The 9,047-nt window shown below is 34.8% G+C and overlaps 1 long non-coding RNA gene across 2 annotated transcripts; it reads right to left on the bottom strand.

The window, feature by feature from the left end:
• Positions 1 to 6,929: 6,929 nt before the first annotated feature.
• LOC126611544 (uncharacterized) lies at positions 6,930 to 8,825 on the bottom strand. Of its 2 annotated transcripts, none has more exons than XR_007618890.1 (5): positions 8,452 to 8,825; positions 8,286 to 8,351; positions 8,125 to 8,192; positions 7,491 to 7,590; positions 6,930 to 6,979 (listed from the first exon to the last, which is right to left on the bottom strand). It is a non-coding gene; the product is annotated as an uncharacterized LOC126611544 (long non-coding RNA). The 2 variants fall into 2 exon arrangements; XR_007618891.1 differs by having other exon boundaries at positions 6,933 to 6,971.
• Between the last annotated feature and the right edge of the window lie 222 nt (positions 8,826 to 9,047).

Below are 9,047 nucleotides of genomic sequence, written 5' to 3' on the forward strand. Positions count from 1 at the left end.
CTTATGTTGCCCTATGGATATTGATGTGCTCTCTATTTTTATCTATACGTTGAACTTCATTTGTTTCTATGCGTTTGAATGAAGAAAATAAACTTAAATTTTGAAAATAAAAAGAGAATTTTGAAAAAAAAAAAATAGGAACTTTGAAATTGACGTATCTCTTGAGAGCAAGGTATAAAATATCGATTATATCGGAAATATCGGTGGTCCAAAAACAAGGAAATTTCGATGGAAATATCGGGATATTATCGATATCGATAAAAATTGAATAAAAACCATGGAAATTGTAAGAAAAACTTGGAAATTTTTATTGAAACTTTGCAGGATATTTATTTAGTCAATTATCTATTAGTTTATCACAAAAAATTGGAAGGAAATGCATTGCATGATAGATATAACTGATTTAAGTTGATTATATAGCGAGCTGGCAAACATTGTGATTGTAGAAAATATGTAGTAATTAATGAAAAAAATTTAAACACACCATAATCATTTATATATAATAAATTAGTACAATATTTTACACTTTATACATTGCATGGTAAGATACATGAGTAACTTAGTAAGGTCTAAAATATCGATGATATCGGAAATATCGTTAGTCAAAAAACACGGAAATTTCGATGGAAATATCGGGATATTATAGATATTTTAGATCATGCTTGAGAGTACAAGCAAAGAATTACAAAATTTCCATGCGGGAAAAAGACAGCCATGTACCGCCTAGCCACAACAGCCACCACCACCACCCCCACTATCATCGTCCCCACCCTACAAAGCTTACATCGTAATGGTCGCCACCACCTCACCACTAGCATTACCACAAAGGCTCAACCCCTTTTGTCCACGGCTGCCACAACTGTAATACACCTACCAATCACCAACAATCCATTTATGGTTTAATTACATTCATATTCCCTAATTACTAAGAGATCATAAGTTCGACTCTCTCATAATAGCAGGAAATATGATATCATTTTTCTGTAACGCCTAGAAATATAGCATATAATTAACAATGTTACGCCGTATTGACAATGCAATGCTACAATGTTGAAATGCAACATTATAACACTACAAGGCAATTTGGGTTGAACAAAAACAATTTAGAGCTCATTTGGATATGCTTTTAAAATGACTGAAAGAGTTTTTGGTGAAAATATTTTTGGAAACAATCCTTAATAAAAATGCAAGTAAATCCTGGAAAAAAACTTAAATGTTTCTTGGAAGAAGCACATAACTGATGTTTCTTGTAAAAAACACATAAAGTGCTTTTTGAACTCAAAAACATTTTCTTCAAAAGCGCTTTTAACCATTTTAAAAGCACATCCAAACGAGCTCTTATTTCAAAACATTTCGGAAACAAAAATAATTTAGTAGGCCAAAATAAATTGAAATTCATTCAATTTTCTTTAACATGGGAGTCAAATACATAATAAAATCAAAGTCACTGACATTACAAAATATCAAACGTTTCAAGTTAAAAAAACCTTATGTGTTCGGAAGAGTTGTTATTGTTCTTGATTATGTCAACCAATTGAACAAGTTCAACACAATTCTTGGAATGCTCAGCATTAGTTTCTTTTTTGAACCAAATTGTGGTGATTCAAAGTAAGTAATCAAGATGTATTATCAATTCTTGGAAATTAAGATTTGCAATAACTATATTGGACAAGTGCGATTTTTACACAAGGTACGGTTGGAATACGAAATCTAGTTAATTGATACATGTGTGGTAAAAATTGACGGATAATACTTGGATACTCACTAGTGAGTACCTTATATCCTCACTTTTTTATATGGCCCAATCAAAAGTTGTCACATATTCCTTGTTTTTTAAAGTCCAAGAAAAATATCTATTATTTACTGAATAATAAAACACGTGTTAAAATACTATTGGGCCAAAATTAAAAAGTAAGTATATAGAGTACAGGAATGACCTAAATATTATCCAAAGTTGACAAACAAAACAAGTTGATCAATTACTTAGACGACATGGAAGGGGAATTGTTGGTGCAAAATCCTAACGTGTCATAAAAATAGATGTCTTTCATATGGTTGTGCCAAACTCTTGTGACAACCTCCTCGCTCGGACTTGTCCACAATCCTAACGTTAGAGAGATGTTAAACAAGAGTCAATATACATTAGAATCTGTTTGTATTCTGTTATTTTCAAATACATGTTGATATGTATTATCTTGTATGAGATATAGACGGGAAACTCATTATCCCAATAGGACTCTGGAAGTTTGTTGATGTCTCAAAATCCCCACCTGTACTATCACCACCACCACCACAACCGTACCTCCCACTCCTGCCTCTGATTCAGATGTTCTTCAGCCACTGCTACAATCACCTCGTCAACTGCTCCGAATCTGGAATAACTAAAATGGTTCCAACAAGATCAATGGATGGTTAGCTATATCACTTCCGCATTGGCAGAGCCTATCCTTGCTCTCACCGTGGGCTACAAAGCTGCTCAAGCCCTCTGAACCCGTGTGCTACCTCTCCCTCAATGCAATCCTTACAGCCTTCAGCTCCAGGTTCTTCCCGTGAGCCGTCATAGCCGTCCTCCTCACTGCCATTTGCTCCTACCGCTGCCCAGCCATCTCTGCCTCTACCATCCCATCCTATGGTCACCCGTACCAGAGAGGGTACCTGCAAGTCCAAGACATGGACAGACGGCTCGATTCGGTATTCTCTTGCCCATGCATTGGAATAGTTCTCTTTCTACTGACGAGCCCACCTGGTTTTCTCAAGCAAATCGCAAACAAGAATGGCGTGCGGCTATGGCATAAAAATGGAACTTGGGTCCTCGTTCTTCCTTTGCCTAATCTACATAAAGTCGGGTGTATCGAATAAACCGGAATTAGGTTTTCTACAAGAGATTAATTAATAAATAATACATGAATTTGGTTGAGGTTGACGAAGCCATCGGTTGGAATACTTCTTCCAAGTCCCCTAGGACAGCGCCATCACAGTCTTCTTGTTGAAATCTCTCTCGGGCTCCTCCCTCAATGCCACCATCGTCGGCCACTTCTCCGACCACATACTTGTCATACTATTTTAACCAACTAGCCTAGCCTAATATACAGCTGACCCGCATAAGCTTCATTGATGCGAGATTTAATTGACTTCTACAACAATGTTTTTTTTTTTGTGTGTGTGGGGCTTATTCATTGATTTGCCTCTTGAAACTGTCGTTTAGTCTCACTTTACTCGTTAAAACTAGTTTTGTGTTATTTTTAGCTATGTTCTCTGTAATTCAATTTTAATCTCACCTTATTCTCTATAACTCAAAAGTCATCACTTTACTCTCTTAAACTCAAAGTTTTTTATCCCATTTTGCCCCAAAACTCATCTTTATAAAACTCAAAATCTGTTTCACATTGTCTTAGTTCTGTTAATTTCTTATGTCTGTAATTCAATTTTAATCTCAATTTATTCCCTAGAACTCAAAAGTCATCACTTTACTCTCTCAAACTCAAAGGTTTTGATCCCATTTTGCCCCAAAACTTGAAAGTCGTCTTTATAAAACTCAAAATCCGTTTCACATTGTCTTAGTTATGTTAATTTCTTATGTGAATTTGATTTGAGTGTTCTAGGCTACTCAATTTTTTTTTCATCTCTTCAATTTCTTTTAAACTTCATATTCTTAATGGGTGTTGGTCTACCATATGTTTAGAAGGCGATCTATAAGTTTCAGGGTGAAGAGAGAGTCCACAAGTCAAAGTGAAACGAATTTTGAATTTCATAGAGTAAAGTAGTGACTTGAGTTACAGGGGTAAGGTGAGATCAAAATAGAGTTACATGACCGTTGCTAAAAATTAGCCTTGTCTTTATCTCTTTTTCGTTAATGCCGTCAAATAATCGTTAAATTAAAAGTTAGTATGAAATTTTATTTTTGACACAACTCCTTACCTCCAACTTGCTTGCTAAAACAGTCCCAATTCCATTTTCGATAACTCTAGTTCAAACCCCGGTTTGTCTCTCTTGCAAATTGATGCGGAGCAGTAGTTGCTTTTGAAACACAACTCATTATCTACTTTGTCAACGACTACAATTACAACTCCACACCAATCCGCTAGAGAGACAAACAGGAGTTTGATTTAGAGTTATCGAAAATAAAATTGGGATTCTTTTAGTAGGCAAGTTGGAGGCAAAGAGGTGTCCAAAAAATAAAATGTCCATACTACTCTTTAGTTTAATGTCTATTTTGGTGGAATAGACGAAAATGAAGTTAACTGAGACTAAATAAGATAAAAATAGTAGTTTTAGAGAGCAAAGCAAAAATAAGACTTAATTGCAGTTTTATGGGTCAAATCAATTAATAAGTCTTTAATTTTTCTTTTAAGATAATACTAAGGAAACTAAATTTTTAAATCAAGTTTACAAATCAAATGATGTGTTACCAATAAAAAATAAACATATTAATTAATACTTAATTAATAATCTAATCATTAACAATCACATAATTTAATTTACGTAACTTAGTTCAATGCTATGCACTCCTAGCATTACCTTTTTTTATTGTTTGCTTTTTAGAACAACACAATGCACTCCTTCACACACCTTATCCAGACTACAACTTTGACTATTCCTTTCTCTAGAAGTCCAACAGAAGTTGACTGGTTAACTCATCCCAAAGACCCGTTTAGCATTTCTCTAACTCGTTCTAGAAGATCACAACAAAACCAAGCCACTCAAAGCCAGCCAAACTAAAAGCCAATATCAACACTTGTTCCTCCCTCCAACTTTCAGAAAGTAAAAGAAAATTCGAGATGCTCACGTTTTGTACTATTGCGAAAAATTATTTACGCATCCGGTATCCTTAACATCAAATGACATGCTAACATGAAAGCCAGCAACCCACCCAAAAAGTATAGCATGCATGACATAAGGAGGTGAGGTCCCGTGCGACACTTGCCCCCTCAATTCTTGTCCAAAAGGAAAGCTTTCAAAAGAAAGTATTACCAAAACCTTTTAGTAAGTGACTAGGAAAAGTGCCCGCGCGGGTTTTTAAATCGTATAAAATATGTAGAAAGTTATACTGTGTACATATACTATTTACATACATGTGAAATCTATTTACAACCCTAAAATAAGGTTTCAACTTTGACATAACAAAAACAGTTTGGACAAATCTTAGCAAGAATTAACTAATATATATGAAGGGATCCCCTATAATGATAGTTTGCACAACCGACTTTTAATATAGCTAGAAGTAGAAAATGAAAAACCTTTCCTTCTGTAAGAATGAAAGTAGTAATGGTAACATCAGTTCCAGACATATTTTAAACGTCGAATATAGGAGCATACTTATTAGCTATTGGATTATATCTCATCAATAACAAATAGCCAATTTCCGCACCATTTTTCTATAGCTTCATAGTTGGCATAGTCTGAGCTAGTAACAAATCTCTCCACTTCTTTGAGATAGTTTTGAGCAATCTGTGATTCCCATGAGACACCTTTGCCTAACATCTCAATGCTAAATCATCAGGAAATCCAGGAATAAGACAATGGTGCAAAAATTCTCTATATTCCAAAACAATCCCAAAATGGGCACCCTAGAATTGTAAAGATAATGTCTTTATCAAATTTTCAATTAATTACAGCAAAACTCAAAACTTAAATAGTTTTAATGAGCTTATGGGACCACTCATCAACAAGCACATGGCTCTTAGAACCTAACACCAAGGTCTTCCAACCTCTTTTTACGGTGGCCATCATAACCTGTTTGCTCTTTGTCCACACCCGCACCCTCTTGGACTCGACATACATCGTCGAAGACAATACTTATAAAAAAAATATGTTTTAAATGAGAAACTTTTTTTTCTTTTCTCACGTCCTAGAAGGCCCAATAATGGCTGCAGAAGAAGAGTTCTTAGCAATCATTTAATGTATGTGTGATGAAGTGAATTTGCAAATGTTCCATATATCTGCAAACACTAATCAACAAACAAAAAAAATATAACAAAATGATAATTAAATTGACTGAAAATATTCATTTTTTTTATTTTTTGATGAGCACATTGAGCAGCGAGGATGCACAGTAACCAATGGTTTCAACCCAAGGAAGTAGAATGCAACACAGTAGCTACCATCTTCTTCTAAGGAATGTTGGAGATATAATCTAGGAACCATCGAAGGTATTCAGGCTAAAGAAAAACACCATCAAATCTCAAAAAAAATAAAGACAAAGAAAAATTCTCAAAAACAGTTAATTTGGTAGAACCTAATTGAACACTCATAAATTCAAGAATCCATGTCAATTATATTCATAGAATTTCCAAAACACATCTCATCTCAAGCAAAATAATCCAAGGAATCTCTTAGGACTCTGTTAATACAAAGCTCTTAAAGCTCTGGTCAAAGAACAAAAAAAAAAAAACCTTGTACAGTTCTCTAATTGAAAGCCAATTGCAGGTTGCAAAAAGAGATTTATCTTATTTTAGCAAAATGAATTCCAACTGGCCACAAACCAATGCCTTGACCAAAATGAATTCCACTTAAGTGTCAACCAAATTTGCAAACATCTAAAAGTTCTTCGATTTTCACACACCAAAACAACATATCAAATTAAAAAACCAATGCAATGTTAGTGAAATAAATTTGCACGGTATTTTAAGCTGTAAAACAATCACCTTGCAAATGAATAGGCACATCTGATTCTTCCAAATACTTCCACCTCCATCCTAGAATTCGTCCTGTGTCACCGCAAATACATGTAAAAAATCCGAGAAAATCAAATGCTAACGAATCCAACTCTACAAAGTCTATGCAATGATTCAAATGCAATGTAGCATATGATAAGATCAAATCCACAACCTGGTATTGAAATTGCTCATAGATGGCCAAGTCAGTTTTCTCTTCACATATTCCCATTTGCTGCCACACAGGAATTACTACTCCCATTACTCACAGCTCCAGCAGTGGACTGCTCGTTCTGCTGCGGCTCCGGCATTTTCTTTCTACCAAACTTGGCATCATAAAACAATTTATAATCTTAAAAATATAAATAATTTTAGATGAGATAAATCCACGAATTCTTTAGACAATCCTATCCATCAGATCAAGATTTGCAACTGCACAATCTGTTCAACCAAAATTTAATCCAAAGCTACTAAAACTCTAAGCATGTAATTAATCCCCAAACAAAAATTATATTAAAATAAATTTGAAAACAGAGGCAAACAAAAAAACAAAAGCAAACAGAAGGTTTGATTTTGTTTGCATATAAAATTAAAAAAGTGCTTGCATTCAAAACCCACGTTATGAAGGCAAGAAGTGGATTGCGTTCATATCAGCCACATCATACCCTTATCTCAATCATTACTTTATCTAAATCCTAAATTTGTAGAAAATGCATCGAAATAACATAGTGGTACATTGTGTTGGTACAATTATATAGACACGTTATCATTGACATCCCAAAGTTTTCGTGTATACATTTGAAAAAAAGAAAGGAGAAAAAAGTGCAGAGCAAATACCTATGAGGAGTGATATCAAAGATTTCGATGGGAGCTCAAGACATCAACGTACTTCCAACACAAAGCAAGCTTCCTTCAAAGTCCAGACCATTATTTGTACCTTCACCAGCAAAAATGGTAGAATTGTAATCATCAGTGGTTAAAGTTGAATTAATAAAAAAAATTAATTAAGGAGTAGGCAGGTACCATAAAAAACATACCGAAAAATTTTTCCAACCCCCTCCTGCACCAACAAACTGTGTATCTACAATTTGATAGCGTTTCTACCAAACATATACCAAGTCGCATTAATGATTATTAAACTTGACCCTACACTACATATGAAATTTTACCCATCACTTTAATAAAAAACTTTTACAAATCCAAAATAACGTAGATATCACTCTTCCAATTTTATCACCACAACCTCAAATCTTATGAATCAAGCATAACCATCACAACAAATCAAATAAATAGAAGAAGCTATGGATTTAAATAAAATTGCTAGCACAAAAATCAGCAAGAAAATATGCATCACCAATTAACAACCCAAAGACGCACAAAAAAAGTCCCAAATCGCCAAAACAAAACCAAAAAAAAAAAAAATTCAGCCGCAAAGAAAACAAAGGAAAAAACAAATAATACATTTATATACCTTTAGCACAGAGAGTTCCAAGAATCAGAATCGAAAATCCAAAATTTGAAAGGGACTGTTTCCCGAATCTGGAAAACAAAACGCATCAGACACACACAACAACGATCCAACGAAAAAAAAAAGATCGAAACCATATAAGCTGATAAACATGCAAAACTCACCTGGAAACGCCGGATTAGATCGATCGCAACCAAGTTCGAAGCGAACCCAAGATGGGCACAAAATTTCTGAAATCAAAAAGCAAAGCCCATGAGATATTAACAAAAAAAATCCAAAAAAAACATGGAAAATCGAAACCCCGTGCGGTAATATACATGTAAAACTTACTTGGAAAACCCGGATTCAACGAACCAAAAACCCAAAAAATTATTGGAATCGAACCAAAAAGGCAGAGAAATTAACAACTGTGACCACTAATCGAAGAACAACTAAGCAAAATGGCCTGCGTTTTGAACAATGAAGTAACACGATGAAGAAAACAGAAGCGAAAGTGGAGAAAAAAGGACGGCCAGAAACAAAGCAAATGGAGATATGCGAGAGAGAATAGGCGAAAGCAAAAGAAAGATCCAGAAATAGAGACCTCGATTGAAGAGAAATGGTGAAGCCCTTCCTAAATCGAGCGGCTTGGTGCAGAGAAGAGTGAGGCGATGAGGGAGGCGGTGAGAGCAGGAGTCGAAAAGGTGGGTTTAAAGTCTGAAACGGTGGGGAAACATCTAGAGAAAAGCTGGGTCGAGAAGATATAGGAAGGAAGGGCAAAGTTGAAATAACAAAAACGAAACAGGGATGGAAATGGGAGAACACTGTTAATGAACAGTGATTTTTCTGTTGGGTTTTAGTATATGTATAATTTGTTTGATTGCTGACTGTGAAAAGAGAGATTTTTCTTCTTGCTTCGTTACGCCTGCTGTCAAAGATCTCTTGCT

The sequence above is a fragment of the Malus sylvestris genome, chromosome 17, assembly GCF_916048215.2.
Source record: "Malus sylvestris chromosome 17, drMalSylv7.2, whole genome shotgun sequence".
NCBI classification, from domain to species: domain Eukaryota; kingdom Viridiplantae; phylum Streptophyta; class Magnoliopsida; order Rosales; family Rosaceae; genus Malus; species Malus sylvestris.